This window comes from Borostomias antarcticus, assembly GCF_949987555.1.
Source record: "Borostomias antarcticus genome assembly, contig: scaffold_44, whole genome shotgun sequence".
NCBI classification, from domain to species: Eukaryota; Metazoa; Chordata; class Actinopteri; order Stomiiformes; family Stomiidae; genus Borostomias; species Borostomias antarcticus.
In genome coordinates this window covers 123,317-148,145 of record NW_028176821.1, presented here as the reverse complement: position 1 = coordinate 148,145, position 24,829 = coordinate 123,317, and positions in this window count along the sequence as shown.

Below are 24,829 nucleotides of genomic sequence, written 5' to 3'. Positions count from 1 at the left end.
TTACAATACAGCACAATAGACCTATACCTAGCAGCACATTAGGCCTATATTTAGATATACAGGACTTTCCAACACAGCACGGTAGGCCTAGCTGGATAACACTTTACCAAACAGAAACCAAAAGAATCAAGTATTATTATTATTATTATTATATTTATCTGCCCCAGTCTGACTAAAGTCCTATAAAGCAACTGGTTATTCACCAGATCACTGATGAAGAGGAGGTTCACCCAGGATCTCATATTACCCAGAGCCATCACTGCTAGTCCTCTAATCAACAAGTATCAACACATCATTTATATGACAACTTGGTTAAACAAAGCTCAGAGAGCAATATGTACTCTATTCTGTCTTCAATTGGGGGTGTTTTTGTCAAAGAATGAATACAGAATAATTGTAGAAAATTCTTACTCTAAAGTTTATCCCCATTATGGACTTACTTGTTTTCTCTAAGTCAGTGTGTCAGATCCAGAAGTCACTAGCTACTCTGATGAGATGGAATGGATCACTGACTGTTTAAGTGTCTGCGTCAGCAACGTCTACTATGACATCATAAAAGCAATGGGAGATGTAACGTGGCGAGGCGCCCTCTAGTGGTCTTGATAGGGCTGTGGAAGTGTTGGAGTCGGACTGATGAGTGCATTTTTGAAATAGGATATCTACATTAGGTAAACACGGGTGTAATTAATAAAAAGGCGAGGTTGCTGCGAGTGGTTGCTAAGCAAAGCGTTCACTAAGTGTAGTCACAAGCACCAACCCCCCTCTCCCCCCACCGGGACGGCTCCCTCTCTCCTCCCCGATAGGTAGATTTGGGTAGCGTTCTTTGAGCGCGAAGGACGACCGAGAGGCGAGATTAGCGTTCGTTCAAGTAATAATACAAAAAAGAGTCCCATAGCCATTGAATTGGTAGTAGGCTATTTTGAGGTTGGTCATTTCTCCGAGTGAGAATTGTGAAGCGTGGCGAGTGAGCGTGAGAATAGGCTGCTATGCGTGTCTGAGACTTGGCAGCCCCGGGTTTCACTGATCTAGCGGTCAGTAAATTCGACCAAATTTCAAGAGGTGGACAAACCTGGATTCATCTCGGCATACAGATAATTCAAGAGCAATTGACTCATGTTTACGAAGCACACCAACATAGTGCTCTGATCAGCTGCACTCTCCAGTGAAGTTCTCAAAACGCGACAGATGCCCGGATCCGTAGCCTAGATCTCATTGTATTACAGTAATTTAGCAGACGCGTTTATCCAAAGCAACTAACAATAATTGCATTTAACGTAGGAAAAGCCAATGTAGGCTACTAGCCTACTAGGCTACTTGCCAGAACTCACAAGTGCATCTCCTTTCTGAAACAAGTGACTAAGAGCATAATCTAGTGCTGAAGGCAAAGTGCAAGAATAGCAATATAAAATACAATAGAGGGATCGTTGTAGTTCTCTCTGTAAAATAACTACAACGTAGACCTAAATTAAAGAAATAAAAAGTACCTTTGAGAAACCGCACATTATTGCGGCGGAATTTGATATTGTTAGTAGCCTAGTTTATGGCTTTGTCAATCCATTGATATCGATTTATAATTATTTCAAGTTTTTCTCCCAATGCAAAAGATGGGGCGGTTGTGTGAACCCAACCAGTAGAGAGCGTAGTTTTACGCTTTGGCTCCCTTGAACATAGATGGTGAAGTGGGCTATCTGGAGCGTACAGGGAACATAGTAGGCTAATGCTGATGATTTCTGTCACGGGCAGCATACACTGCATACCCTCAGTCCCCTAATAGGTCTTATTTCATTTCAACTTGGCTATTAACTTGATAGAGCATGTTACATTTGAGCAATATGATGATAATATGGCTAAAAGGTAGGCTACAATATGTCACAGTGCACTGGCTACTGCCATCATGTACAGTACTCCTACACATAGTAACTTCAGTTTTACAAGATGCCACAGTGCACTGGCTACTGCTATCAATACGATACAGTACAGTGCTCCTTAAATACCTATGTTATATACAGATGCCCTCAGCTGCAGGTGTTAAGGGGTCAGGAGGTGAACCCAAGAGCAGACACGATGGCAGGATAAGGGGGAGAAGCCAAGATGGCACGTTTAATTGGTTCAAGGTACAGTCCAGGGTTGGGCAGAGAATAGTCAATAATCCAGGCAGGGTACGGTACACGGGCAGGGTAGTCAGGCAGGCTGGGTTTGTTACACAGGCAGGGTAGTCGGACAGGCTGGGTTTGGTAGACGGGCAGGGTAGTCAGGCAGGCTGGGTTCAGGCAATGGCGGGAGTCCTGGAAGGGTAAACCAAAAACAAGACAGGTAAATAAAAAGCTCAGGGGACAAAAACGGTGGTTACAGTAGCAAGGTCAAAAACAGGCAAGGTAAAGGGAGCTAGAGCCGTGAGGTTACCACATGGGAATTCAACGATCTGGCGCCGCATGCTGTGTGGAGTGGCTTCTTAACCTCCTGGGCTGATGGGCTGCAGGTGGTGGCTGGCCAGGATGGGGTGCAATCACCGGAATGACCGGCAGCTGCTCACGCCGACGAGCCCGCAGTTCCCTCTGCGCCCTCTGGGAGGTGCCAGGGGACTCGTTCTCGGAGATAGGGTTAGGGGCAGGCAGAGAGGCAGGGTTAGAGGCATGGGTTGTGACAGGAGGATCATCTCCTTTGATGATTTTACCTCTTTTGAATACCACGCTATGTTCTTAAAATGCTAGCCCCCAGTTCTGGCAGTAACCGTGTATAGGCCTCCTAAACAATGCCCTGCCTTCTCTACCGAATATTCAGAACTCCTGTCCATTGTTACGGTTTCACCTCCACACACGCCCCCCTCCTCCGCCTCTCCACAACCCTCCACCTCTGTGCCTACCTCACACGCCCCCTGCAGCTCGGCACGGGCACTGAGGGCGCTCCAACGACAGCTGAAATGAGTTGAGCTGATGGGCGAATGAGCTTATGGCCTGATCACTGCACACCTGCTGCCACCTTCTCATGAACCCCCTCTACCTACAAGATGCCGGTTTCTCCAGCCATTCATCGCCAGATCTTCCCTAAGAAACGCTTGGCAAGTATCGTAGTTGTTAAACAAAGTATTTCTGCTTATATATGTGTTTGTGTGCTCTCTGGACCACCGCACCTCAAGGCTTACTTGTCTCTCTCCGTGTTCCCTACAGAACGACCAGGTATGCTGTGATCCGGCTTGCCTGCCCATCACTCTGCCCGCCACCCACTGCAGCTGCTCCAACCGGCCTCAACCTCCAGCCTGCCAGGCTCCCAACCTGAGCCATCCGGGCACTACCTTCCCTCCCAGCTCCAGCAATAAACGCCCTGCTGGGCAAAGAGCTTCCTGCCTCCTGTGTCGTGCACTTGAGCCCCGTAGCTAACTAGCCTTAACAGTCCATCATCCATACAAATTATGACACCCTTGATCTAGTGATTACTAAGGGCCTGACTATCACTGTCGCCTCTATTATTGACCTCGCTCTCTCTGACCATTTCTGTATCTTCTTCACTGCATTGGTTCCTAAAGTCAAAAGTAGTAGTAGCGCTTTATCAAGAAACGTTATCTTACCTCCGCAGTATCCGATAGTTTTAGAGAAATAATGATCACAAACAATTTATCAACTCCAGAAGTGGGGCCGTCAGGCACTATTGAAGACTTAGCATCCGCCTTTAACACCAGAGTAGGGGCAGCCTTGGATTCTGTAGCACCTATTAAACTGAAAAAGATCACAGCCAATCATAAAGCTCCATGGCGAAATGAGGAAACAATTCAACTAAAGAGAACCTGCAGAAGATCTGAGCGTATATGGAGAAAGACCAAGCTACAGGTCCACCATGATATTCTCAAAGAACATCTCGCTGCCTTTGATAAAGCAATAAGAAATGCAAGGAAAGACCACTTCTCAAAATTCATATCTATCAACCGCAATAATTCAAGAGTGCTCTTCTCAACAATTGATAGCCTAATAAACCCTGCCGTAAAAACACCAGATAACCTGCTCTCTACCTCCAAATGTGAGGAATTTGCAGCTTACTTCAGAGATAAGATTATGAATATTAGGAGGAAAGTCACCCAGGAAAGGCCATGCATCCTGTTCACAGATCCTCTTCCTCCATGTAATGGACATATGAGCTTGTTTACACTGGTGGACACAGAAATGTTGAGAAAAGTAGTATCCAAACTCAAATCCTCCACAAGCCTGCTGAAGAAAAACAACTTAGACACTTCAGTTCTTAGCAATTTTAGACCAATCTCCAACCTTCCCTTTTTGAGTAAAATTCTGGAAACTATTGTTTTCAAACAGATTAATGATTTTCAAACAGATTAATGATTTCCTAGCTACAAGTTCTACGCTTGACCTTTTTCAGTCCGGCTTTCGCGCCCATCATAGCACAGAGACGGCATTAGTCAAAGTTGTAAATGACCTCAGAATTAATGCTGACTCCAAAGAGCTCTCTGTTCTCATCCTCCTGGACCTTTTGCAGCCTTTGATACTATAGATTATGCAATCCTCATCAAAAGACTGGATAAGTGGGTTGGCCTCTCCGGTCCAGTCCTTAATTGGCTTAGGACCTATCTAACCGGTCGTGATTTCTTTGTTGCCCTCGGTGACCATAGCTCCGGAAAGATCCCTATGACCTGTGGGGTGCCCCAAGAATCGATCCTAGGACCTCTACTCTTCAGCCTGTACATGGTGCCCCTTGGCAGTGTCATCAGGAGGCACAACATTAGCTACCATAGCTACGCAGATGATACCCAACTCTATATTTCTGTAACACCCAGTAACTACAGCTTGATTGACTGCCTTGTCAAGTGTATTACGGATATAAATGTATGGATGTCACATAATTTCCTCGAACTAAACCAGGACAAAACAGAAGTACTGATCATTGGAGAAAAAGCTGAAAGAGAGAAACTATCTGCACATTTAAAAACTGAAAATTTACACCAAATGTCAGGCTAAAAACCCAGGTGTCATACTTGACTCAGATCTTAATTTCGAAAACCACATCATGAATATTACAAAGACATCTTTTTACCACTTAAGGAACTGTCACGGCACCGCCGCGTCAGCCTCGTCCACCTCCTCAGCCCCCTGACCCCGGCCCGAGCCCCGGTTCTGACGCTGGTCCCCAGCCTGTCCCCCAGCCTGACCCTGTCTCTCCAGTGCCGGACTCCGTTTCCCCCAGCACCTCCCAGAGCCTGCAGCGGGAACTGCGAGCACGTCTGCGGTCACAAGCCAGACACGACCCCGATCCACACCTGCCGTGCGTCACCTTGATTGCCTCTCCTCCACACCTCAACGCACCTGGTTCTGATCAGCCAATCAACGCACCTGGTCCTGATCAGCCAATCGCCAGCAGGATAAGAAGCCGGTCCACACAGCCCTCTGTGCCAGATCGTTGACCAACCAACCTAGTGGGTACACGTCTCTAGCTCCCTGCCTCGTCTGTTTTTGAACCTTGCCTTACCCTGTTCTCCCTGTCTTCCCAGTATCCAGTTCCTGCCTGACCCACGCCTGTACGATTACCCCGCTCCTGCCTGACCCACACCTGTACGATTACCCCGCTCCTGCCTGACCCACACCTGTACGATTACCCCGCTCCTGCCTGACCCACCCCTGTACGACAACCCTGCTCCTGCCTGACCCACGCCTGTACGACAACCCCGCTCCTGCCTGACCATCGCCTGTACGACTACCACGCTCCTGCCTGACCCACGCCTGTACGACAACCCCGCTCCTGCCTGACCATCGCCTGTACGACTACCACGCTCCTGCCTGACCATCGCCTGTACGACTACCACGTCCCCGCCTGACCCACGCCTGTCTACGGACCACGTTACTGCCTGCCTCTCCCCGGATCTCAATAAACGTGCCTACGGGCTTTCACCCCAATCGTGTCTGCTCTTGGGTCCTCCATCAAAACCCTAACACTGGGTATGAAATGCGCTATACAAATACAGCTTTGATTGATTGATACCACTTCATATCACAGCGAGCATACTGTAGCTATACAGCTCTTTACAACACAGGACAGTAGGTCTATACCTAGCTGTACAGCACTTTACAACATACAACAGTAGTCATATACCTACTGTAGCTACTGTATACAAGTACTTTACAATACAGCACAATAGACCTATACCTAGCAGCACATTAGGCCTATATTTAGATATACAGGACTTTCCAACACAGCACGGTAGGCCTAGCTGGATAACACTTTACCAAACAGAAACCAAAAGAATCAAGTATTATTATTATTATTATTATATTTATCTGCCCCAGTCTGACTAAAGTCCTATAAAGCAACTGGTTATTCACCAGATCACTGATGAAGAGGAGGTTCACCCAGGATCTCATATTACCCAGAGCCATCACTGCTAGTCCTCTAATCAACAAGTATCAACACATCATTTATATGACAACTTGGTTAAACAAAGCTCAGAGAGCAATATGTACTCTATTCTGTCTTCAATTGGGGGTGTTTTTGTCAAAGAATGAATACAGAATAATTGTAGAAAATTCTTACTCTAAAGTTTATCCCCATTATGGACTTACTTGTTTTCTCTAAGTCAGTGTGTCAGATCCAGAAGTCACTAGCTACTCTGATGAGGTGGAATGGATCACTGACTGTTTAAGTGTCTGCGTCAGCAACGTCTACTATGACATCATAAAAGCAATGGGAGATGTAACGTGGCGAGGCGCCCTCTAGTGGTCTTGATAGGGGTGTGGAAGTGTTGGAGTCGGACTGATGAGTGCATTTTTGAAATAGGATATCTACATTAGGTAAACACGGGTGTAATTAATAAAAAGGCGAGGTTGCTGCGAGTGGTTGCTAAGCAAAGCGTTCACTAAGTGTACTCACAAGCACCAACCCCCCTCTCCCCCCACCGGGACGGCTCCCTCTCTCCTCCCCGATAGGTAGATTTGGGTAGCGTTCTTTGAGCGCGAAGGACGACCGAGAGGCGAGATTAGCGTTCGTTCAAGTAATAATACAAAAAAGAGTCCCATAGCCATTGAATTGGTAGTAGGCTATTTTGAGGTTGGTCATTTCTCCGAGTGAGAATTGTGAAGCGTGGCGAGTGAGCGTGAGAATAGGCTGCTATGCGTGTCTGAGACTTGGCAGCCCCGGGTTTCACTGATCTAGCGGTCAGTAAATTCGACCAAATTTCAAGAGGTGGACAAACCTGGATTCATCTCGGCATACAGATAATTCAAGAGCAATTGACTCATGTTTACGAAGCACACCAACATAGTGCTCTGATCAGCTGCACTCTCCAGTGAAGTTCTCAAAACGCGACAGATGCCCGGATCCGTAGCCTAGATCTCATTGTATTACAGTAATTTAGCAGACGCGTTTATCCAAAGCAACTAACAATAATTGCATTTAACGTAGGAAAAGCCAATGTAGGCTACTAGCCTACTAGGCTACTTGCCAGAACTCACAAGTGCATCTCCTTTCTGAAACAAGTGACTAAGAGCATAATCTAGTGCTGAAGGCAAAGTGCAAGAATAGCAATATAAAATACAATAGAGGGATCGTTGTAGTTCTCTCTGTAAAATAACTACAACGTAGACCTAAATTAAAGAAATAAAAAGTACCTTTGAGAAACCGCACATTATTGCGGCGGAATTTGATATTGTTAGTAGCCTAGTTTATGGCTTTGTCAATCCATTGATATCGATTTATAATTATTTCAAGTTTTTCTCCCAATGCAAAAGATGGGGCGGTTGTGTGAACCCAACCAGTAGAGAGCGTAGTTTTACGCTTTGGCTCCCTTGAACATAGATGGTGAAGTGGGCTATCTGGAGCGTACAGGGAACATAGTAGGCTAATGCTGATGATTTCTGTCACGGGCAGCATACACTGCATACCCTCAGTCCCCTAATAGGTCTTATTTCATTTCAACTTGGCTATTAACTTGATAGAGCATGTTACATTTGAGCAATATGATGATAATATGGCTAAAAGGTAGGCTACAATATGTCACAGTGCACTGGCTACTGCCATCATGTACAGTACTCCTACACATAGTAACTTCAGTTTTACAAGATGCCACAGTGCACTGGCTACTGCTATCAATACGATACAGTACAGTGCTCCTTAAATACCTATGTTATATACAGATGCCCTCAGCTGCAGGTGTTAAGGGGTCAGGAGGTGAACCCAAGAGCAGACACGATGGCAGGATAAGGGGGAGAAGCCAAGATGGCACGTTTAATTGGTTCAAGGTACAGTCCAGGGTTGGGCAGAGAATAGTCAATAATCCAGGCAGGGTACGGTACACGGGCAGGGTAGTCAGGCAGGCTGGGTTTGTTACACAGGCAGGGTAGTCGGACAGGCTGGGTTTGGTAGACGGGCAGGGTAGTCAGGCAGGCTGGGTTCAGGCAATGGCGGGAGTCCTGGAAGGGTAAACCAAAAACAAGACAGGTAAATAAAAAGCTCAGGGGACAAAAACGGTGGTTACAGTAGCAAGGTCAAAAACAGGCAAGGTAAAGGGAGCTAGAGCCGTGAGGTTACCACATGGGAATTCAACGATCTGGCGCCGCATGCTGTGTGGAGTGGCTTCTTAACCTCCTGGGCTGATGGGCTGCAGGTGGTGGCTGGCCAGGATGGGGTGCAATCACCGGAATGACCGGCAGCTGCTCACGCCGACGAGCCCGCAGTTCCCTCTGCGCCCTCTGGGAGGTGCCAGGGGACTCGTTCTCGGAGATAGGGTTAGGGGCAGGCAGAGAGGCAGGGTTAGAGGCATGGGTTGTGACAGGAGGATCATCTCCTTTGATGATTTTACCTCTTTTGAATACCACGCTATGTTCTTAAAATGCTAGCCCCCAGTTCTGGCAGTAACCGTGTATAGGCCTCCTAAACAATGCCCTGCCTTCTCTACCGAATATTCAGAACTCCTGTCCATTGTTACGGTTTCACCTCCACACACGCCCCCCTCCTCCGCCTCTCCACAACCCTCCACCTCTGTGCCTACCTCACACGCCCCCTGCAGCTCGGCACGGGCACTGAGGGCGCTCCAACGACAGCTGAAATGAGTTGAGCTGATGGGCGAATGAGCTTATGGCCTGATCACTGCACACCTGCTGCCACCTTCTCATGAACCCCCTCTACCTACAAGATGCCGGTTTCTCCAGCCATTCATCGCCAGATCTTCCCTAAGAAACGCTTGGCAAGTATCGTAGTTGTTAAACAAAGTATTTCTGCTTATATATGTGTTTGTGTGCTCTCTGGACCACCGCACCTCAAGGCTTACTTGTCTCTCTCCGTGTTCCCTACAGAACGACCAGGTATGCTGTGATCCGGCTTGCCTGCCCATCACTCTGCCCGCCACCCACTGCAGCTGCTCCAACCGGCCTCAACCTCCAGCCTGCCAGGCTCCCAACCTGAGCCATCCGGGCACTACCTTCCCTCCCAGCTCCAGCAATAAACGCACTGCTGGGCAAAGAGCTTCCTGCCTCCTGTGTCGTGCATTTGAGCCCCGTAGCTAACTAGCCTTAACAGTCCATCATCCATACAAATTATGACACCCTTGATCTAGTGATTACTAAGGGCCTGACTATCACTGTCGTCTCTATTAGTGACCTCGCTCTCTCTGACCATTTCTGTATCTTCTTCACTGCATTGGTTCCTAAAGTCAAAAGTAGTACTAGCGCTTTATCAAGAAACATTATCTTACCTCCGCAGTATCCGATAGTTTTAGAGAAATAATGATCACAAACAATTTATCAACTCCAGAAGTGGGGCCGTCAGGCACTATTGAAGACTTAGCATCCGCCTTTAACACCAGAGTAGGGGCAGCCTTGGATTCTGTAGCACCTATTAAACTGAAAAAGATCACAGCCAATCATAAAGCTCCATGGCGAAATGAGGAAACAATTCAACTAAAGAGAACCTGCAGAAGATCTGAGCGTATATGGAGAAAGACCAAGCTACAGGTCCACCATGATATTCTCAAAGAACATCTCGCTGCCTTTGATAAAGCAATAAGAAATGCAAGGAAAGACCACTTCTCAAAATTCATATCTATCAACCGCAATAATTCAAGAGTGCTCTTCTCAACAATTGATAGCCTAATAAACCCTGCCGTAAAAACACCAGATAACCTGCTCTCTACCTCCAAATGTGAGGAATTTGCAGCTTACTTCAGAGATAAGATTATGAATATTAGGAGGAAAGTCACCCAGGAAAGGCCATGCATCCTGTTCACAGATCCTCTTCCTCCATGTAATGGACATATGAGCTTGTTTACACTGGTGGACACAGAAATGTTGAGAAAAGTAGTATCCAAACTCAAATCCTCCACAAGCCTGCTGAAGAAAAACAACTTAGACACTTCAGTTCTTAGCAATTTTAGACCAATCTCCAACCTTCCCTTTTTGAGTAAAATTCTGGAAACTATTGTTTTCAAACAGATTAATGATTTTCAAACAGATTAATGATTTCCTAGCTACAAGTTCTACGCTTGACCTTTTCCAGTCCGGCTTTCGCGCCCATCATAGCACAGAGACGGCATTAGTCAAAGTTGTAAATGACCTCAGAATTAATGCTGACTCCAAAGAGCTCTCTGTTCTCATCCTCCTGGACCTTTTGCAGCCTTTGATACTATAGATTATGCAATCCTCATCAAAAGACTGGAGAAGTGGGTTGGCCTCTCCGGTCCAGTCCTTAATTGGCTTAGGACCTATCTAACCGGTCGTGATTTCTTTGTTGCCCTCGGTGACCATAGCTCCGGAAAGATCCCTATGACCTGTGGGGTGCCCCAAGAATCGATCCTAGGACCTCTACTCTTCAGCCTGTACATGGTGCCCCTTGGCAGTGTCATCAGGAGGCACAACATTAGCTACCATAGCTACGCAGATGATACCCAACTCTATATTTCTGTAACACCCAGTAACTACAGCTTGATTGACTGCCTTGTCAAGTGTATTACGGATATAAATGTATGGATGTCACATAATTTCCTCGAACTAAACCAGGACAAAACAGAAGTACTGATCATTGGAGAAAAAGCTGAAAGAGAGAAACTATCTGCACATTTAAAAACTCTGAAAATTTACACCAAATGCCAGGCTAAAAACCCAGGTGTCATACTTGACTCAGATCTTAATTTCGAAAACCAGATCATGAATATTACAAAGACATCTTTTTACCACTGAAGGAACTGTCACGGCACCGCCGCGTCAGCCTCGTCCACCTCCTCAGCCCCCTGACCCCGGCCCGAGCCCCGGTTCTGACGCTGGTCCCCAGCCTGTCCCCCAGCCTGACCCTGTCTCTCCAGTGCCGGACTCCGTTTCCCCCAGCACCTCCCAGAGCCTGCAGCGGGAACTGCGGGCACGTCTGCGGTCACAAGCCAGACACGCCCCCGATCCACACCTGCCGTGCGTCACCTTGATTGCCTCTCCTCCACACCTCAACGCACCTGGTCCTGATCAACCAATCGCCAGCAGGATAAGAAGCCGGTCCACACAGCCCTCTGTGCCAGATCGTTGACCAACCCAGTGGGTAACACGACTCCAGCTAAATCCCTACTCCTTACTCGAGCCTGTCTCACCGTTCTTTGTTTTCATTCATCCTAGTTAACCTGCCTGACCCACGCCTGCCTGAGGACCACGAACCTGCCTGACCCACGCCTGTCTGACTACCACGCTCCTGCCTGACCCACGCCTGCCTGAGTACCACGCTCCTGCCTGACCCACGCCTGCCTGAGTACCACGCTCCTGCCTGACCCACGCCTGTCTGAGTACCACGCTCCTGCCCGACCCACGCCTGTCTGACTACCACGTCCCTGCCTGACCCCCGCTTGCCTCTCCGACCTGATCCTGCCTGGCCATACCAAATAAACACGCCTCCGGGCTTCACCTCCAAGCCATTTTTGAGTCTGCTTTTGGGTCCTCCTCCGCTAGCCCTAACAGGAACATTGCCATGGTGCAACTCTTTCTCTCTCAGGCTGACACCGAAAGACTAATGCATACTTTCATCACAAGCAGGCTGGACTACTGCAATGCTCTACTATAAGGCCTACCAAAGAAAGCAATCTCTAAGCTACAAATGATACAGAATGCTGCAGGACGAGTCCTCACTAAGACTAGACGAAGGGCACACATCACACCAGCCTTAAAATCACTACACTGGTTACCTGTCAACTCTAGAATAGACTTTAAAATACTATTACTAGTCTATAAATCTCTCCACAGTCACGCACCAGAAAACATTTCAGACATGCTTGTCAGGTACATGCCCAACAGACCACTCAGATCCTCAGGTACTGAACTCGTAACTGTCCCAAAAGCCAGGACCAAGAAAGACGGAGAGGCAGCTTTTAGTTATTATGCCCCCAACCTCTGGAACACCCCCCCGTTCGGCCAAAAGCCCACGCTCGCCAGTGAAAGTGGGATCACTGGTGAGCGGTGCTTCGTCTCCCACACCCCCTCCCAGGCAGTCTAGGACCGCCGGAGCCGGTTTCAATGTGATGTCCTCCGCCGATGCCCTGGGGCGCATGCACCTCGAGGCCACTATTATTGTTAATCGGCAGTCCTTCACTGTACCCGCTCTGGTTGATTCCGGGGCCGACGACTGCTTTATCGACTCTCAGTTGGTCCGTCAAGCTGGCATCACCACCATACCCCGTGACACCCCCATTGACGTCCATGACCTGAGTGGCGGGCTCTTAGCCAACGTTTCCCATGTCACCGAGCCTCTTGATGTGGTTCTGTCAGGTAACCACCATGAGTCCATGTCCCTCCTAGTCATCTCCTCGTCTCTAAGCCCCATTGTTCTGGGTCAGCCCTGGTTGAGACGTCACAACCCACACATTGACTGGATCGCCAATAAGGTGAGTGGCTGGAGCCCCTACTGCCATAACACCTGTCTCACGTCGGCCCTGCCGCCTGCTGAGGGCGCCATCGCCCCTTTTGGACCCCCAGACCTGTCCATAGTCCCTCCCGAGTACCATGACATTGGGGAGGTGTTCAGTAAGCAGCGGGCCCTTACTCTGCCACCCCACCGCCCTTATGATTGCTCCATTGAACTCCTCCCTGGAGCCCCCTTGCCATCTGGGCGTTTGTTCAACCTGTCCAGGCCTGAACGGGAAGCTATGGAGACCTACATCCGTGACTCCCTGGCATCAGGCATCATCAAGCCCTCGTCCTCTCCGGTAGGTGCTGGATTCTTTTTTGTGGCCAAGAAGGACGGCACCTTGCGACCCTGCATCGACTACCGGGCCCTAAATAGCATAACAGTGAGGAACAAGTACTCTCTGCCCCTCCTCGCCTCTGCCTTTGAACCCCTCCAGGGAGCTACCATATTCTCCAAACTCGATCTTAGAAACGCGTATCACCTGGTCCGTATTATAGAGGGAGATGAATGGAAAACAGCGTTCAACACCCCGCTCGGACACTTCGAGTACCGTGTCATGCCATTTGGACTTACCAACGCCCCTGCAGTATTCCAGGCCCTGATAAATGACGTCCTCGGGGACTTCCTCCACCGCTGTGTTTTTGTCTATCTAGACGACATCCTAATTTTTTCTCGCTCCCATGAGGAACACATCGCACATGTCAGACAGGTTCTCCAGAGGCTTCTGGAGAATAAGCTGTTTGTGAAAGCTGAGAAGTGTGAATTCCACGTCACCTCTGTGCAGTTCCTGGGCTTCCTCATCGGCAGTGGCCAGGTGCAGGCTACCCCCGAGAAGATCAGGGCGGTGGTGAGCTGGCCTGTCCCCAAGAACCGTAAGGACCTCCAGAGGTTCCTAGGATTTGCCAATTTCTACAGGCGCTTCATCCGCAACTACAGCCGGGTGGCCGCTCCCATGACCGCGCTCACCTCCAAGAACGTCCCCTTCTCGTGGACCCCCGAGGCGGGGGCGGCCTTCGATGAGCTGAAGAGGCTCTTCACGTCTGCTCCGGTCCTCACCCAGCCTGATCCCTCTCTCCAGTTTATTGTGGAGGTCGACGCGTCGGACAGTGGAGTGGGGGCAGTGCTGTCCCAGCGATCACCCACTGATGGTAAAGTCCACCCCTGTGCGTTCTTCTCCCGCCGGCTGGAGCCCGCGGAGCGTAACTACGACGTGGGCAATAAGGAACTGCTTGCTGTCCAGCTAGCCCTTGAGGAGTGGAGGCACTGGTTGGAGGGAGCTGAGGTGCCTTTCATTGTGTGGACTGACCACAAGAATCTGACCTACATCGAGAATGCCAAGAGACTGAACCCGCGGCAAGCCAGGTGGGCTCTGTTTTTTGGTCGTTTCAATTTTACCATCACCTATCGTCCAGGATCCCGCAATGTCAAGCCTGACGCCCTGTCTCGCCAGTATGCTCCCCCCAACCAGGACACTGACGAACCAGACACCATCCTTCCTCCCTCATGTGTGGTGGCCGCTGTAACTTGGGAGATCGAAGGATTGGTGAAGGAGGCCCAGAGGACCCAGCCTGACCCAGGTAACGGCCCTGTTAACTGCCTGTTTGTCCCTGACCATGTCCATCCCCAGGTCCTCCAGTGGGTTCATGCCTCCCAGTTTGCCTGCCATCCGGGGTCCAGCCGCACTCTAGCCCTTCTCAGGAGACGGTTCTGGTGGCCCTCCATGGCCCAGGACACCAGGGAGTACGTCCGGGCCTGCACGGTGTGTGCACGGAGCAAGGCCTCGCACCAACCCGCCTCCGGTCTGCTGCGCCCCCTGCCGGTCCCTGGTCGCCCGTGGAGCCACATAGGTCTGGACTTCGTGACTGGACTGCCCCCTTCCCAGGGTAACACCACCATACTGACTATTGTGGACCGTTTTTCCAAGTCCGTCCATTTTGTGCCTCTGCCCAAGCTCCCCTCTGCGTCTGAGACTGTTGACCTTCTGGTGACCCACGTGGTCCGGCTCCATGGCATCCCTGCGGACATCGTTTCTGACCGAGGTCCACAGTTCACTTCCCAGGTGTGGAGGGAGTTTTGTCGGGCCATTGGGGCTTCGGTTAGTCTGTCCTCGGGTTACCATCCCCAGACCAATGGGCAAGCCGAGCGAGCCAACCAATACCTGGGGAACGCCCTGCGCTGTGTCACTGGTCGTAACCCCGCTACCTGGAGCCGATACCTCCCCTGGGTGGAGTATGCCCATAACTCCCTTCCTAGCTCTTCCACTGGCTTGTCTCCATTTGAATGCTCCCTGGGTTATCTACCACCTCTATTCCCTGAGCAGGAGGAGGAGCTCGCCGTGCCCTCAGTCCAGGTCCATCTCCGCCACTGCCACAAGGTGTGGAGGGATGCCCGAGCTGCGAGACACCCCGCCACCTGTCCGGATCATCGACGACCAGCCGGCCTGGACTGTCCGACAGCTCCTGGGGGCCCGTCGGCGGGGTCGGGGGTTGCACTACCTTGTGGACTGGGAGGGCTATGGGCCCGAGGAGCGGTGCTGGGTGCCCCGTAGGTTCATCCTGGACCCCTCTCTTATCCGGGATTTCCACCGTGACCATCCTGGCCAGCCCGGTCGGTCGCCAGGTGGCGCCCGTAGAGGGGGGGGTCCTGTCACGGCACCGCCGCGTCAGCCTCGTCCACCTCCTCAGCCCCCTGACCCCGGCCCGAGCCCCGGTTCTGACGCTGGTCCCCAGCCTGTCCCCCAGCCTGACCCTGTCTCTCCAGTGCCGGACTCCGTTTCCCCCAGCACCTCCCAGAGCCTGCAGCGGGAACTGCGGGCACGTCTGCGGTCACAAGCCAGACACGCCCCCGATCCACACCTGCCGTGCGTCACCTTGATTGCCTCTCCTCCACACCTCAACGCACCTGGTCCTGATCAACCAATCGCCAGCAGGATAAGAAGCCGGTCCACACAGCCCTCTGTGCCAGATCGTTGACCAACCCAGTGGGTAACACGACTCCAGCTAAATCCCTACTCCTTACTCGAGCCTGTCTCACCGTTCTTTGTTTTCATTCATCCTAGTTAACCTGCCTGACCCACGCCTGCCTGAGGACCACGAACCTGCCTGACCCACGCCTGTCTGACTACCACGCTCCTGCCTGACCCACGCCTGCCTGAGTACCACGCTCCTGCCTGACCCACGCCTGCCTGAGTACCACGCTCCTGCCCGACCCACGCCTGTCTGACTACCACGTCCCTGCCTGACCCCCGCTTGCCTCTCCGACCTGATCCTGCCTGGCCATACCAAATAAACACGCCTCCGGGCTTCACCTCCAAGCCATTTTTGAGTCTGCTTTTGGGTCCTCCTCCGCTAGCCCTAACAGGAACATTGCCATGGTGCAACCCTTTCTCTCTCAGGCTGACACCGAAAGACTAATGCATACTTTCATCACAAGCAGGCTGGACTACTGCAATGCTCTACTATAAGGCCTACCAAAGAAAGCAATCTCTAAGCTACAAATGATACAGAATGCTGCAGGACGAGTCCTCACTAAGACTAGACGAAGGGCACACATCACACCAGCCTTAAAATCACTACACTGGTTACCTGTCAACTCTAGAATAGACTTTAAAATACTATTACTAGTCTATAAATCTCTCCACAGTCACGCACCAGAAAACATTTCAGACATGCTTGTCAGGTACATGCCCAACAGACCACTCAGATCCTCAGGTACTGAACTCGTAACTGTCCCAAAAGCCAGGACCAAGAAAGACGGAGAGGCAGCTTTTAGTTATTATGCCCCCAACCTCTGGAACACCCTGCCGGAGTGCCTAAGAAGGGTCGAAACAACGGATTCAAGCAAGATCTCAAGACGTACCTTTTTGGCCTAACCTACAATCACTAGCCAGGACCTTGAGACACAGAAAGGCAGCCTCAAACCTACCTGTGAATCCTCTGTATACATTGGTGTATATCCTGCTATGCACTCTATGTATATCAAGTTGTGTACAGAAGCTGGTTGCCCTGAAACAGGCTTGTTCTGTTCTGATATCTGTGTTGCTTCAAAGGCTCAGCATGCTACTAACCGTTTTCTGTCTCCCCTAGTGCCTCTCTCTCTCCCTCCTACCTTCTAACCAGGTCCAGTGGATGCCCCACTGTCACCCGCACACCACCCTGAGTCCGATAGATACCCCCGTGTCAGCTGTGGATGTCGTAGTATTTAGTTAACACACACACACACACGTACACACATCAGTCCACATCCGGCTTAGGCCTGGACCTGGGCCCAGTCCCCCTTCCCCTCACCCTAACCCGGGTCCGTATCCTTTTCCTACCCCCTCTCTACCCCAACCCCTGCCTCTATCTGGGCCCAGGCACATTCATGCACACACAGACATACACCAGTGTTTGCCATGTCTCTCCTATTATGTTTTTAGCCTCTCTTACTCTGAAAATGTAATTTAATGTAATTTATTGCTTTATAAATGTTCTTAGCCGGTAGACAAACATACTCCAGGAGCTTGCTCGATTTCCTTGTTGAGAGGGGTCAGGGAAGAATTTGTACAGCTCACTTTTTGCTTCCCTCTGGAATATGTAGGGATGGGATGTACAGTATCCCCACCTCCCTTGTTCTCTGTAAAGCGCATTGTGTTGCCTCTGGGTATGAAATGCGCTATACAAATACAGCTTTGATTGATTGATTGATTGATACCACTTCATATCACAGCGAGCATACTGTAGCTATACAGCTCTTTACAACACAGGACAGTAGGTCTATACCTAGCTGTACAGCACTTTACAACATACAACAGTAGTCATATACCTACTGTAGCTACTGTATACAAGTACTTTACAATACAGCACAATAGACCTATACCTAGCAGCACATTAGGCCTATATTTAGATATACAGGACTTTCCAACACAGCACGGTAGGCCTAGCTGGATAACACTTTACCAAACAGAAACCAAAAGAATCAAGTATTATTATTATTATTATTATTATATTTATCTGCCCCAGTCTGACTGAAGTCCTATAAAGCAACTGGTTATTCACCAGATCACTGATGAAGAGGAGGTTCACCCAGGAACTCATATTACCCAGAGCCATCACTGCTAGTCCTCTAATCAACCAGTATCAACACATCATTTATATGACAACTTGGTTAAACAAAGCTCAGAGAGCAATATGTACTCTATTCTGTCTTCAATTGGGGGTGTTTTTGTCAAAGAATGAATACAGAATAATTGTAGAAAATTCTTACTCTAAAGTTTATCCCCATTATGGACTTACTTGTTTTCTCTAAGTCAGTGTGTCAGATCCAGAAGTCACTAGCTACTCTGATGAGGTGGAATGGATCACTGACTGTTTAAGTGTCTGCGTCAGCAACGTCTACTATGACATCATAAAAGCAATGGGAGATGTAACGTGGCGAGGCGCCCTCTAGTGGTCTTGATAGGGGTGTGGAAGTGTTGGAGTCGGACTGATGAGTGCATTTATGAAATAGGATATCTACATTAGGTAAACACGGGTGTAATTAATAAAAAGGCGAGGTTGCTGCGAGTGGTTGCTAAGCAAAGCGTTCACTAAGTGTAGTCACAAGCACCAACCCCCCTCTCCCCCCACCGGGACGGCTCCCTCTCTCCTCCCCGATAGGTAGATTTGGGTAGCGTTCTTTGAGCGCGAAGGACGACCGAGAGGCGAGATTAGCGTTCGTTCAAGTAATAATAAAAAAAAGAGTCCCATAGCCATTGAATTGGTAGTAGGCTATTTTGAGGTTGGTCATTTCTCCGAGTGAGAATTGTGAAGCGTGGCGAGTGAGCGTGAGAATAGGCTGCAATGCGTGTCTGAGACTTGGCAGCCCCGGGTTTCACTGATCTAGCGGTCAGTAAATTCGACCAAATTTCAAGAGGTGGACAAACCTGGATTCATCTCGGCATACAGATAATTCAAGAGCAATTGAATCATGTTTACGAAGCACACCAACATAGTGCTCTGATCAGCTGCACTCTCCAGTGAAGTTCTCAAAACGCGACAGATGCCCAGATCCGTAGCCTAGATCTCATTGTATTACAGTAATTTAGCAGACGCGTTTATCCAAAGCAACTAACAATAATTGCATTTAACGTAGGAAAAGCCAATGTAGGCTACTAGCCTACTAGGCTACTTGCCAGAACTCACAAGTGCATCTCCTTTCTGAAACAAGTGACTAAGAGCATAATCTAGTGCTGAAGGCAAAGTGCAAGAATAGCAATCTAAAATACAATAGAGGGATCGTTGTAGTTCTCTCTGTAAAATAACTACAACGTAGACCTAAATTAAAGAAATAAAAAGTACCTTTGAGAAACCGCACATTATTGCGGCGGAATTTGATATTGTTAGTAGCCTAGTTTATGGCTTTGTCAATCCATTGATATCGATTTATAATTATTTCAAGTTTTTCTCCCAATGCAAAAGATGGGGCGGTTGTGTGAACCCAACCAGTAGAGAGCGTAGTTTTACGCTTTGGCTCCCTTGAACATAGATGGTGAAGTGGGCTATCTGGAGCGTACAGGGAACATAGTAGGCTAATGCTGATGATTTCTGTCACGGGCAGCATACACTGCATACCCTCAGTCCCCTAATAGGTCTTATTTCATTTCAACTTGGCTATTAACTTGATAGAGCATGTTACATTTGAGCAATATGATGATAATATGGCTAAAAGGTAGGCTACAATATGTCACAGTGCACTGGCTACTGCTATCATGTACAGTACTCCTACACATAGTAACTTCAGTTTTACAAGATGCCACAGTGCACTGGCTACTGCTATCAATACGATACAGTACAGTGCTCCTTAAATACCTATGTTATATACAGATGCCCTCAGCTGCAGGTGTTAAGGGGTCAGGAGGTGAACCCAAGAGCAGACACGACGGCAGGATAAGGGGGAGAAGCCAAGATGGCACGTTTAATTGGTTCAAGGTACAGTCCAGGGTTGGGCAGAGAATAGTCAATAATCCAGGCAGGGTACGGTACACGGGCAGGGTAGTCAGGCAGGCTGGGTTTGTTACACAGGCAGGGTAGTCGGACAGGCTGGGTTTGGTAGACGGGCAGGGTAGTCAGGCAGGCTGGGTTCAGGCAATGGCGGGAGTCCTGGAAGGGTAAACCAAAAACAAGACAGGTAAATAAAAAGCTCAGGGGACAAAAACGGTGGTTACAGTAGCAAGGTCAAAAACAGGCAAGGTAAAGGGAGCTAGAGCCGTGAGGTTACCACATGGGAATTCAACGATCTGGCGCCGCATGCTGTGTGGAGTGGCTTCTTAACCTCCTGGGCTGATGGGCTGCAGGTGGTGGCTGGCCAGGATGGGGTGCAATCACCGGAATGACCGGCAGCTGCTCACGCCGACGAGCCCGCAGTTCCCTCTGCGCCCTCTGGGAGGTGCCAGGGGACTCGTTCTCGGAGATAGGGTTAGGGGCAGGCAGAGAGGCAGGGTTAGAGGCATGGGTTGTGACAGGAGGATCATCTCCTTTGATGATTTTACCTCTTTTGAATACCACGCTATGTTCTTAAAATGCTAGCCCCCAGTTCTGGCAGTAACCGTGTATAGGCCTCCTAAACAATGCCCTGCCTTCTCTACCGAATATTCAGAACTCCTGTCCATTGTTACGGTTTCACCTCCACACACGCCCCCCTCCTCCGCCTCTCCACAACCCTCCACCTCTGTGCCTACCTCACACGCCCCCTGCAGCTCGGCACGGGCACTGAGGGCGCTCCAACGACAGCTGAAATGAGTTGAGCTGATGGGCGAATGAGCTTATGGCCTGATCACTGCACACCTGCTGCCACCTTCTCATGAACCCCCTCTACCTACAAGATGCCGGTTTCTCCAGCCATTCATCGCCAGATCTTCCCTAAGAAACGCCTGGCAAGTATCGTAGTTGTTAAACAAAGTATTTCTGCTTATATATGTGTTTGTGTGCTCTCTGGACCACCGCACTTCAAGGCTTACTTGTCTCTCCGTGTTCCCTACAGAACGACCAGGTATGCTGTGATCCGGCTTGCCTGCCCATCACTCTGCCCGCCACCCACTGCAGCTGCTCCAACCGGCCTCAACCTCCAGCCTGCCAGGCTCCGAACCTGAGCCATCCGGGCACTACCTTCCCTCCCAGCTCCAGCAATAAACGCACTGCTGGGCAAAGAGCTTCCTGCCTCCTGTGTCGTGCATTTGAGCCCCGTAGCTAACTAGCCTTAACAGTCCATCATCCATACAAATTATGACACCCTTGATCTAGTGATTACTAAGGGCCTGACTATCACTGTCGTCTCTATTAGTGACCTCGCTCTCTCTGACCATTTCTGTATCTTCTTCACTGCATTGGTTCCTAAAGTCAAAAGTAGTACTAGCGCTTTATCAAGAAACATTATCTTACCTCCGCAGTATCCGATAGTTTTAGAGAAATAATGATCACAAACAATTTATCAACTCCAGAAGTGGGGCCGTCAGGCATTATTGAAGACTTAGCATCCGCCTTTAACACCAGAGTAGGGGCAGCCTTGGATTCTGTAGCACCTATTAAACTGAAAAAGATCACAGCCAATCATAAAGCTCCATGGCGAAATGAGGAAACAATTCAACTAAAGAGAACCTGCAGAAGATCTGAGCGTATATGGAGAAAGACCAAGCTACAGGTCCACCATGATATTCTCAAAGAACATCTCGCTGCCTTTGATAAAGCAATAAGAAATGCAAGGAAAGACCACTTCTCAAAATTCATATCTATCAACCGCAATAATTCAAGAGTGCTCTTCTCAACAATTGATAGCCTAATAAACCCTGCCGTAAAAACACCAGATAACCTGCTCTCTACCTCCAAATGTGAGGAATTTGCAGCTTACTTCAGAGATAAGATTATGAATATTAGGAGGAAAGTCACCCAGGAAAGGCCATGCATCCTGTTCACAGATCCTCTTCCTCCATGTAATGGACATATGAGCTTGTTTACACTGGTGGACACAGAAATGTTGAGAAAAGTAGTATCCAAACTCAAATCCTCCACAAGCCTGCTGAAGAAAAACAACTTAGACACTTCAGTTCTTAGCAATTTTAGACCAATCTCCAACCTTCCCTTTTTGAGTAAAATTCTGGAAACTATTGTTTTCAAACAGATTAATGATTTTCAAACAGATTAATGATTTCCTAGCTACAAGTTCTACGCTTGACCTTTTCCAGTCCGGCTTTCGCGCCCATCATAGCACAGAGACGGCATTAGTCAAAGTTGTAAATGACCTCAGAATTAATGCTGACTCCAAAGAGCTCTCTGTTCTCATCCTCCTGGACCTTTTGCAGCCTTTGATACTATAGATTATGCAATCCTCATCAAAAGACTGGAGAAGTGGGTTGGCCTCTCCGGTCCAGTCCTTAATTGGCTTAGGACCTATCTAACCGGTCGTGATTTCTTTGTTGCCCTCGGTGACCATAGCTCCGGAAAGATCCCTATGACCTGTGGGGTGCCCCAAGAATCGATCCTAGGACCTCTACTCTTCAGCCTGTACATGGTGCCCCTTGGCAGTGTCATCAGGAGGCACAACATTAGCTACCATAGCTACGCAGATGATACCCAACTCTATATTTCTGTAACACCCAGTAACTACAGCTTGATTGACTGCCTTGTCAAGTGTATTACGGATATAAATGTATGGATGTCACATAATTTCCTCGAACTAAACCAGGACAAAACAGAAGTACTGATCATTGGAGAAAAAGCTGAAAGAGAGAAACTATCTGCACATTTAAAAACTCTGAAAATTTACACCAAATGCCAGGCTAAAAACCCAGGTGTCATACTTGACTCAGATCTTAATTTCGAAAACCAGATCATGAATATTACAAAGACATCTTTTTACCACTTAAGGAACTGTCACGGCACCGCCGCGTCAGCCTCGTCCACCTCCTCAGGCCCCTGACCCCGGCCCGAGCCCCGGTTCTGACGCTGGTCCCCAGCCTGTCCCCCAGCCTGACCCTGTCTCTCCAGTGCCGGACTCCGTTTCCCCCAGCACCTCCCAGAGCCTGCAGCGGGAACTGCGGGCACGTCTGCGGTCACAAGCCAGACACGCCCCCGATCCACACCTGCCGTGCGTCACCTTGATTGCCTCTCCTCCACACCTCAACGCACCTGGTCCTGATCAACCAATCGCCAGCAGGATAAGAAGCCGGTCCACACAGCCCTCTGTGCCAGATCGTTGACCAACCCAGTGGGTAACACGACTCCAGCTAAATCCCTACTCCTTACTCGAGCCTGTCTCACCGTTCTTTGTTTTCATTCATCCTAGTTAACCTGCCTGACCCACGCCGGCCTGAGGACCACAAACCTGCCTGACCCACGCCTGTCTGACTACCACGCTCCTGCCTGACCCACGCCTGCCTGAGTACCACGCTCCTGCCTGACCCACGCCTGCCTGAGTACCACGCTCCTGCCTGACCCACGCCTGTCTGAGTACCACGCTCCTGCCCGACCCACGCCTGTCTGACTACCACGTCCCTGCCTGACCCCCGCTTGCCTCTCCGACCTGATCCTGCCTGGCCATACCAAATAAACACGCCTCCGGGCTTCACCTCCAAGCCATTTTTGAGTCTGCTTTTGGGTCCTCCTCCGCTAGCCCTAACAGAACGATCTGGCCACAAATGGACCCAGCGGACTCCCTTCGCCAAGCCATCACCAGCCAGGGCCTCGTCGTTGGACAACATGCAAATGCTCTCCGTGAGACCCGAGCCGTCGTGGAACGGCTTGGTACGGGGATGCAGACACTCTCTGAGCAGACCGCCCAGACAGAGCGCAACCTGCAGTCCATCGCCCAGACCCTAGCAACCCTCAGTGAGCAGGTGGGCCGGTTAGTCGTTCTCCCGGCCCCGGAAGACAACCCCGTTGCTGGCCTTGCCCCTGCCGCTGAACGTGATGCCCCAGGGGTGTTACACCGGCGGGAGCCAAACCTCTCTAACCCCAAGCCCTATGACGGCGACGTAGTGCAGTGCTCCACATTTCTCATGCAGTGTGATTTTATTTTTACTCACCAGCCCAGCAGGTACTCCCAGGATTCTGAGAAGATCGCGTTTGTGTCCAGCCATCTCACTGGCCAGCCGCTTGGCTGGTTCGAGGCCACATGGAGGGCCAAGGCTTCCTGTCTGAATTCCTACAGCGCGTTCTGCTCCGAGTTCAGAAAGGTGTTTGACCATCCACTCCTGGGCCACGATTCCGCCTCTCGCCTTATGCGCATTCAGCAGGGAAGCCATAGTGTTGCCGAGTACTCTATCGAGTTCAGAATACTAGCAGCGGATAGTGGATGGAATGACGCGGCGCTACAGTCAGCCTTTCAAGCGGGTCTGTCTGAGTCTCTTAAGGACGAGTTGGCACTCAGAGATGAGCCGGCTTCTCTCGATCTCCTGATTTCCCTTGCTGTCAAGATAGACAACCGCCTTCGAGAGCGCAGGAAAGAGAGGAATCTCCGCGCTCCTACTCCCGCAGTTTGGGTCGCTAGTCAGCGCTTTCCCAGTCTACCGCCTCAAACTTCCCCGGGTCCTAACAATGAAACGGTCCCCTTTCAGCCGGCCTCGATATCCCCTGCCTTAGACGAACTCATGCAGCTAGGCGGAGCACGCCTAACCGAGGCGGAACGCACCCGTAGGGTAAATGAGCGCCTCTGTTTTTACTGCGGCCAGCCCGGACACAGCCGCGTGTCCTGCCCCGTTCGGCCAAAAGCCCACGCTCGCCAGTGAAAGTGGGATCACTGGTGAGCGGTGCTTCGTCTCCCACACCCCCTCCCAGGCAGTCTAGGACCGCCGGAGCCGGTTTGAATGTGATGTCCTCCGCCGATGCCCTGGGGCGCATGCACCTCGAGGCCACTATTATTGTTAATCGGCAGTCCTTCACTGTACCCGCTCTGGTTGATTCCGGGGCCGACGACTGCTTTATCGACTCTCAGTTGGTCCGTCAAGCTGGCATCACCA